This window comes from Sorex araneus, chromosome 4 (assembly GCF_027595985.1).
Source record: "Sorex araneus isolate mSorAra2 chromosome 4, mSorAra2.pri, whole genome shotgun sequence".
Taxonomy (NCBI): Eukaryota; Metazoa; Chordata; class Mammalia; order Eulipotyphla; family Soricidae; genus Sorex; species Sorex araneus.
Genome location: NC_073305.1, coordinates 61403464 through 61411628, shown reverse-complemented (window position 1 = coordinate 61411628; position 8165 = coordinate 61403464).

Here is an 8165-nt window from a genome sequence, read left to right as displayed (position 1 = left end):
GGAGAAAAAATTAAGAGCAGTCTTCCGCCTCACGGACCACAAAACACGTTCCATTGGCTATAGTACCTTCTGTTCTCTTTTAATAGTTGTCTCCTTAACCCTCCCCTCTCATGACCTGCCCTCAAATTCTGAGGGAATATGGGGAGAACTTGAGAGGAGATTATGGTCAGAATGATCAGCTAGTCCCTGCGGTCATATGAAAGGCACCATTACACTCACAGTGAGGTTTGTGAAGGACTAAGCAGTATTCTGGACTGCTGCCAGCTTAAGAATAATGGCAAAGCTATAATTACCCTTAAGACTTTGGATGGAAGTGACTATTTTGGAACCTGCAAACACCTCAACAACATGTTGGAGTCACGTGTGGGAAAAACCCTTTTACCCCTGTTGTCTTCTTGTCATGCAATAGGATGTCAGTTTGGGGATATTTCCTCCCAGAAAACCAACAAGGACTCTCTGTGTTATACTAGGAGAAGCATAAAAGGACGCCTTGATTTATATGCCTTGGCTTTGACCGAGAAGTCAGTAGATTGATAGTAAGCCAATTCCTTGGTTGATTCCAACTAGTAAACATTTTAACAGGCAGGAAGGCAAAGTACATCCACTGATGAAATAACTATTTGAGACCCTTTGGGAATTTTAACTTTGTCAAGGTCTTTCCTTGTGTCCTGCTGATCCCTTCAAACTCTTCTAGAGAGCAGAGATTCCCAAACTTACTTGGCCTACTACACTTACTTCAGAAAAAAAAATAAATAAATTACCCATGTCCTCCAGTAAATCAATTTTATTTAAGCAAACAAACATAAAGCGCTGCCAAATTGTACCCTAGGCTACCAATGCCACCCACATTGATCTAGCACTCCCTGTGGGTGGTATCATTCTCTTTGGGAAACACTACTATTGAGTCAGAAATAATGTGAATACGAGAGGTAAGTTACCAAAAGTCCAGCTAGAAAGAGAAAGATTGGGAAGCGTTACCATGAAGAAGCTAAATATAAATGGAATTTTCATATAACACACTGGTTTTTACAGGGATTTGCACATAGGATATGCTGACTCATCTAATAGTATGGTACATATACTAAATTCTACTTTTCAGGTAAAAATGATTTGGGGAGCTTCCCAAGTGGTGCTGGGGGCCACCAGGATTACATCTGGTGGTTCTAGGGGATCCACGTGCTATGAGGGATTGAACTTGGGTAACTGTGCATGCCAGAAAGATGCCCTAGCATATTAAGTTATCTCCGTATCCCAGTAAAGATTATTTTAAGGGCTGGAGCAATAGCACAGCGGGTAGGACATTTGCCTTGCACTCGACCCACCCGGGTTCGATTCCCAGCATTCCATATGGTCCCCTGAGCACCATATGGTCCCCTGAGCACCGCCAAGGGTAATTCCTGAGTGCAGACCCAGAAGTAACCCCTGTGCATTGTCGAGTATGACCCAAAAAGCAAAAAAAAACAAAAAATTAAGGCAATACCCTATTATGTCCTATTATCCACAAATCCATAAATTGTATGTCTGACATACTTTTTACAAAATTACCCAGAGGAAACACTTCATTTCAAGAAAGTTACTGCATTTCTCACACACTGACAAGCAATCCTCTCCCTAACTCCATTGGTATGTGCTGACAACATGCAAAGTAACATTAGCAATAACCTAAGAAAATTCAAGCTGATAAATGAGCAACTACAAAATATTACAATGTTTGGACTCACATAGCAGTCATGTTTTTAAATCACCCATGAAAAACATAACATCATTACCAGAACACATTACTCTGCACACTAGCATGGGAGATTGGAGTTGGAAGAATGAATGAGTATCAGGATGGTGGGAGATAATAAAAATGGTACCAGAAACATAGATCTGGGAAGGAGTTCTTTGTGGATATTGGTGCAGTCCTTTGCAGATCACTAACCAAGCAGGGAAATTAGCCCCAGCAAAGAAACTGGGCCATGTATGACCTGCAACACTCATACTTGGGTATGGCTGTCATGTGTATGGAAGGAAGAAGAAAATCCCTTTTGGTCAAACTAAGAGCTTGGGTTTTATCTTCTAAGGTGGAATGTCAACGGAAGAGAGGGTATAGATCAAGATTTGTACGTGAATGATTTTGTGGCTCCAGGGTGGTAGTCTAACAGAGAGAAGTCTGTGTTACTGCAATGTTAGGGAACATGGACACAGCTCTTGACGGCCACCAAGAAAACTGGGAACTTCTTCCATGGGATTCATATTCTGCATTTGTATAGGTATTTAGACTAATAAAACTCTCATTGGGTTCATTAACCATGAATCTGAAGAGGTGGCTGAAGTGGAATTATCCCCATTCACAGATGGTGAAGCATCCCTAAGTAATGACAGAACCACAGAACAATTTTTAGCTACAGTAATTGCATTCTCGCTCTGCTTAATTTAATATTAGAATTTGATTTGTGTTACTAGAAAATAAAGCATGTTTAAGTGATGAAAAAATCCTCTATGTTCATAATAGAAATCAATTTTAAATAACAATCTAAAAATTTATCTCCAAAAAAAAAAAAGAATAACTCGCACAAGGACAGACAGACAGACACACACACACACACACACACACACACACACACACACACCATATCTGAATTCTGGAAAACAACTTTCTGGTTACTATCTAGGGATCTGTTTTGAAAAACTTAAGATATTTGATGGAAAGTGTTAAAATTGCACATACTAATCAGCTTCTAAATTTCAGCTTGCCTATTAGTGAACATTACAATCCTAATCAAACTGTGCTTGGAATGGATATTGCCCAAAATGACTACATGACACAAGTTCTCTGAATTACAAAAGAATGCCCTTTATTCTCAATGGACAACTTTTTTTACATTTCCTTCAATGGATGCATATTTAATCAAGAGTTCAGAAAGAGAGAATTAAGAGTTAACATGTCATATGATCAATATTTTGAATATCAAGTTTCAGGAAAATGAATAAAAAAGAATTGGGTCAGGTTTGTAACCTGGTTCTGCTAAGTTTAAAGAAATTTCTGATTGGAAAAACTAGAGACTAAAGTAGCTTGAGAGGCTATAGTGATAGCACATCAGGTAGGGCATTTGCCTTGCACGCGGCCGACCCGGGTTCGATTCCTAGCATCCCATATGGTCCCCTGAGCATGGCCAGGGGTAATTCCTGAGTACAGAGCCAAGAGTGACCCCTGAGCATTGCCCGGTGTGACCAAAAAGCAAAAATAAAGTAGCTTGAAAAGTGAAAGAGCTTAAAGTTGGACATGGTAAATTATACTTCCTAAACATCAATGAACTCATTGTCAAAACAAGACACTAACTCTGGCCTATGCCTTGGTCTCCAATCACATCTCTCATGTGATTTTAGGATCATTCACTCATTATGGGACCTGCTCTATCTGTCTCCTAGATTGCTAATCACTTTCCTGCCCCAGGGCCTTTGCACTTGCTAACTTCTCTTCAGGTATATGTATATTAGTCCTCTCACTTCTTTCAAGTTTGTTCAAACAGCCCTTCTTCAAGAACCCATCCAGCTATCTGTAGGCAGCACCACCTACTAGTTTAACTCTCTATTTGATTTTCCCTGACCAGTTTTCTTCACATTGTTTATCTCTGCCTCAATTATTGATTTTCCTGAAGGATTTTTTTGTCCCACTACTATAGAATGAATGATCCATGAACACTGGAACTTTGTCCTCTACCTATTTCCCAACTCTTCAAAGAGTGTTAGCAAATTAGTTGAACTCAATAAATATTTGTAAAAGAGAAAAAGGGAGGAAGTGAAGGAAATCCCAGTCATCTCTTTTTCATATCAAAAATTTCAAATTGAGGGGCTGGAGCAATAGCACAGCAGGTAGGGCGTTTGCCTTGCATGCAGCCCACCCGGGTTCAATTCCCAGCATCCCATATTGTCCCCTGAGCACCGCCAGGAATAATTCCTGAGTGCAGAGCCAGGAATAACCCCTGTGCATCGCCAAGTGTGACCCAAAAAGCAAAAAAAAATTTCAAATTGATGTCATGCCTATTATTTTTGTTGCTTTGTTTATATTAGGTATGAATTGATTCATTAAAATGAGAAATAATAATTTCTGTTCAAAATAAAAAATAATTATTCATGATGAATTACATGTAGCATAAAATGTACCATCTTAACCACTTTTAAATGTAAAATTCAGTACATGTTTATGGACTGTCACAGCTTCAAAGGGAATACCCAGCCAGTCTTCTGATTATATTGCTTCTAAATCAGTTGAAAACTAGCCCAGTCCAAAAACTTGTACTATTCTCAAATATTTACATTAACTACACTGACCCATTTAGAGTAAAAGAAAAATGCAATGCTATGTGTTTGTGCTAAAGCAAGATCATTACACATTTGCAAAAAGCACAGAGTAATTTATAATGCACCATAGAAGCATTGTCTAATAATGGAATACACATTTAAAGCCTTTTTGTCTTTTCAGTGTATTTGGGAACAATAAGCAAAATCTCATTTGGTGACTGTCAGACATCTAACAACAGAAACTCTTCATAAAGAGAAGACGTGTTCAAGTGGTTCTTGTGACCCCACTCTACTCGGCCAAAATCTTTGTCCTTAATTTACAGATGCCTAGGTCTTATAAAAGCAAGGTCTGAATATTTCTGTTATAATAGGCTAAAGAATTTTATTTCTAAATATAAAAGGTTCATATTTTCATCTCCTTTTACTATTTGCATTGCAATTTAAAATCATTTTACACTGATGTAGTAGGTATGTTTTGTTTCAAGTCTAGCCCATGAATTTTCTGGACTAGCTTCTTAGCAGTAAAATATACCTTTCTTCACAAACTGGTTCTATATGCCTGGCTGATCAGACCACACTGTAGGAAATACAATGTAACTTAATGGGGTGTGAGACAGCTAACTTGGTATGCATCCAGTATTTTAATATAGCGTTTCTGACCAGATGGTATTAACTTACACCTAAACTTATCTTTCTGTTAACATAACTTTGGGGAGATTTTGATTACTAGCAGTAACAAAAGAGGGGAAAATCATGGTTTTGATCTGTGTAGGGGTCAATTCCCTTTACACAAACTCTAAAATGTTATTGCTATGATTGACCCCATTTCATAAGCAGCCCTATTTCAAGTTATTGAGTGGAACTGGGTCGATGGATCAGTTCGAATCCATTACTAGGGAGCTTAGCTTAGCTAAATCTTCACTTTTTCAGTCAAAACTCACTGAAAATTCAAAAACATAATACGATAGGCATCCACACAGTGGAGGACGTAGTAAACAGTTACAAAATAAGGGTTAGTCCTATCTCAGTGTTAATCAACTATAAATAATGAGTCCCTTCAATATTTTTGGCACTGTATTAGGCACTGTGGATAGAGAAATTTCCAAAGACATACTTTGTTTATGAAACTTATAAATTAGAAATGACAGTAAGGCAATGGCTATAATAATGCATCAGAATCATCTGGTAAGTAGTACTATTTACAAAGAACTACAGTAGCTACAAGCACCAATCACCATTCCTGTTCCATAGGATTCCACATATAACTTTTCAAAATGCAAACTCTCAGCAATTATATTTATATATACATGTGTATATACACACTTAAATTGTTATTCTGTTATGATAAATGGGTAAATTATCTTAATTTCACTACCTTAAGCCATGTCAGCTACTAACTAGCTATGAAGCACATCTCTTCATTGTTCCATAAAAAGAATAGGATTTATCTCCCAGTAATCCTGGATATCTGAAGTCAAAGAGGCAGTTTTCATCTTATTTTCACATGGACAGAAACTGGGCATGGTGTATTCTTTATGGAAGGTTAAAAGCAGCATAGTTCATAATGTCATGTTTTAAAAGAGCAGCTGTCAGTAGCAGGTTAAATGGGACAATCTGTATTACTGGAAATTGGGTCACTATAAAGTTTTCCCTCAAAAGAGGCTACAACTTTTCCACAACTTAGGTTACTTTTCATAAAGGTAGCCCAACCATTTGACATAAAATTAAGATGCATCAAAAACTGGAAGCCACATTGCCCTGAGATTAAACTTGAAAACTAGAAATCTTAATTTGAATATGAGCTCTAGAGTGACCCAGGTATGTATTCTACATGAGATGTGTAACTTTTTTTTTTTTTTGCTTTTTGGGTCACACCCAGCGATGCACAGGGGTTACTCCTGGCTCATGCACTCAGGAATTACTTCTGGCGGTGTCGGGGACCATATGGGATGCTGGGAATCAAACTCGGGTCAGCTGTGTGCAAGGCAAACACCCTACCCACTGTGCCATTGCTCCAGCCCCAAGATGTGTAACTTTCAAACCATGGTTTTGTTCACTATAAGATGGAGATAAGCAAGACCACTTCAAGAAATGGAAGGGGGTGGGGGGAGAAATAGAATGTAACATTTACTTCAGATAAAGCGCTTTACCCAGTGACTGACCCATGATTGTATGATGGTTGTGATGGTGTTAATTCTATCGACGATGATGACATTATCATCATCTTCATTATTTTATAATAATGAAGAGAAGGCCACCAAGATAAAGATGACAAGCATGGTGTCAGTGTGCTTAGTGATTCTCCCCCATCCACCCAACCCTCTCCTTCAACCATGATGCAATTCTAGAGGTCAAACCTATATCTATACATCAAATACACACATCAAAATATTTTGAATTTTGATTCTATTTCCACAGGCAAAATTGAAATTGTTCCTCCATAGTCACTAGACCAGTCCATCCTATGAACAAGAGCTTAAACACCTATAATGATTATCTGCATTTACAAAGCTAATAGGTTCAGATGAGACTTTAGCTTGGATAAGATCTTGGTTTCACCAGCATCACACTCACAACCAACCACCAACTGTGCTAACAGGTCTAGTATGAATAACATTGAAATCCCAAGCTAATCTCTCACTTATTTTCTTTGGCTTCATAATATAACTGGTTGCAAAAAAAAAAATTGTGTTACTTGGGTCCTTAACCTCAATGAATTTTCCTCTTGAATTTTTTCTTCTGATTATAATAACTCCAATATGCCAATATGCCAAAAACAGTAACAACAAGTCTCACAATAGACATTACTGGTGCCCACTTGAGCAAATCATTAATCAAGGGGACGGCAGTGCTACAGTGCTATAATGATTCCTTGGGCAAAAGTTGTAGGTAACTTGCCTTCCTGAGACTTAATAATAGCCACGCCATTTGTATTGTGGTGATCTAATCAACATAAAATTACAAGTGTCATAGAAAACATAAAGAATAAACCAGGTACATTTGAAAATCTAGAAGGAGCGCAAAAAATAAAACAGTAAAATTACAGTTTTATTGTGTAACCACATTATCTTTGCAATGTGAAACATATCCATACTCTAAACATGACAAATATATTTAAGCAATACTGTCTTTATTTTTCAGTTATTTTCTACCTAAAAGGCATAAAATTCCCTTAATTTCAGCAAAGTAGATGAAATGAAGGTTATGAATAGCATGAAACTTTTAACACACTGAGAAGAACGGGACCATCATGTTAGCATTTGACATTTCTGTCTAAGACTTGGGTTCTGTCTTAGCAAAAGGATACAGTTAACCTGTAGCTTTTTTAGCCTATTGAAATGTGTCATAAAATCCTCCATCAGCAGTAGGTTTTTCAAAAGCCCTAGTTAAGTTTAAGTGGAGTGAAGATTAAATTTCCAGATGCACATCTCTTCACTGCAATGCTGCTTTTATTTAGAAACAGCAGCACCAAAATTTACGTAAGATGAAACCTAGTCAATACTGTTATAGAGCACTTTTTTCAAATTTTAGTCATTCTGTACATTAAACATAATCACTTTTATGCCAAAGATTAGAAGTCATGTGTCTCCTTGCATATAATTAAAATCCTAGATCATGTAATTGGACTACTTCAAAGAAAATACATGATAATTGTCATGATGTTTTTAACTACTTCCCCTAACTAGTTCCTTGGGAAGACTGCAAAGATTGGATGTTAAGTCATTTCATAGATTATATGTATTAACAATTGCCACTTAGAGAGCATTTCTGTCTGGCACTGTAAGGTTAAATACTTTGACGGCATATCTCATTTTAATTAACGCAACTCTCTGAACTTGAAAGCCACTATGAAGTAAGAACAGTGTATTGAGCTACCA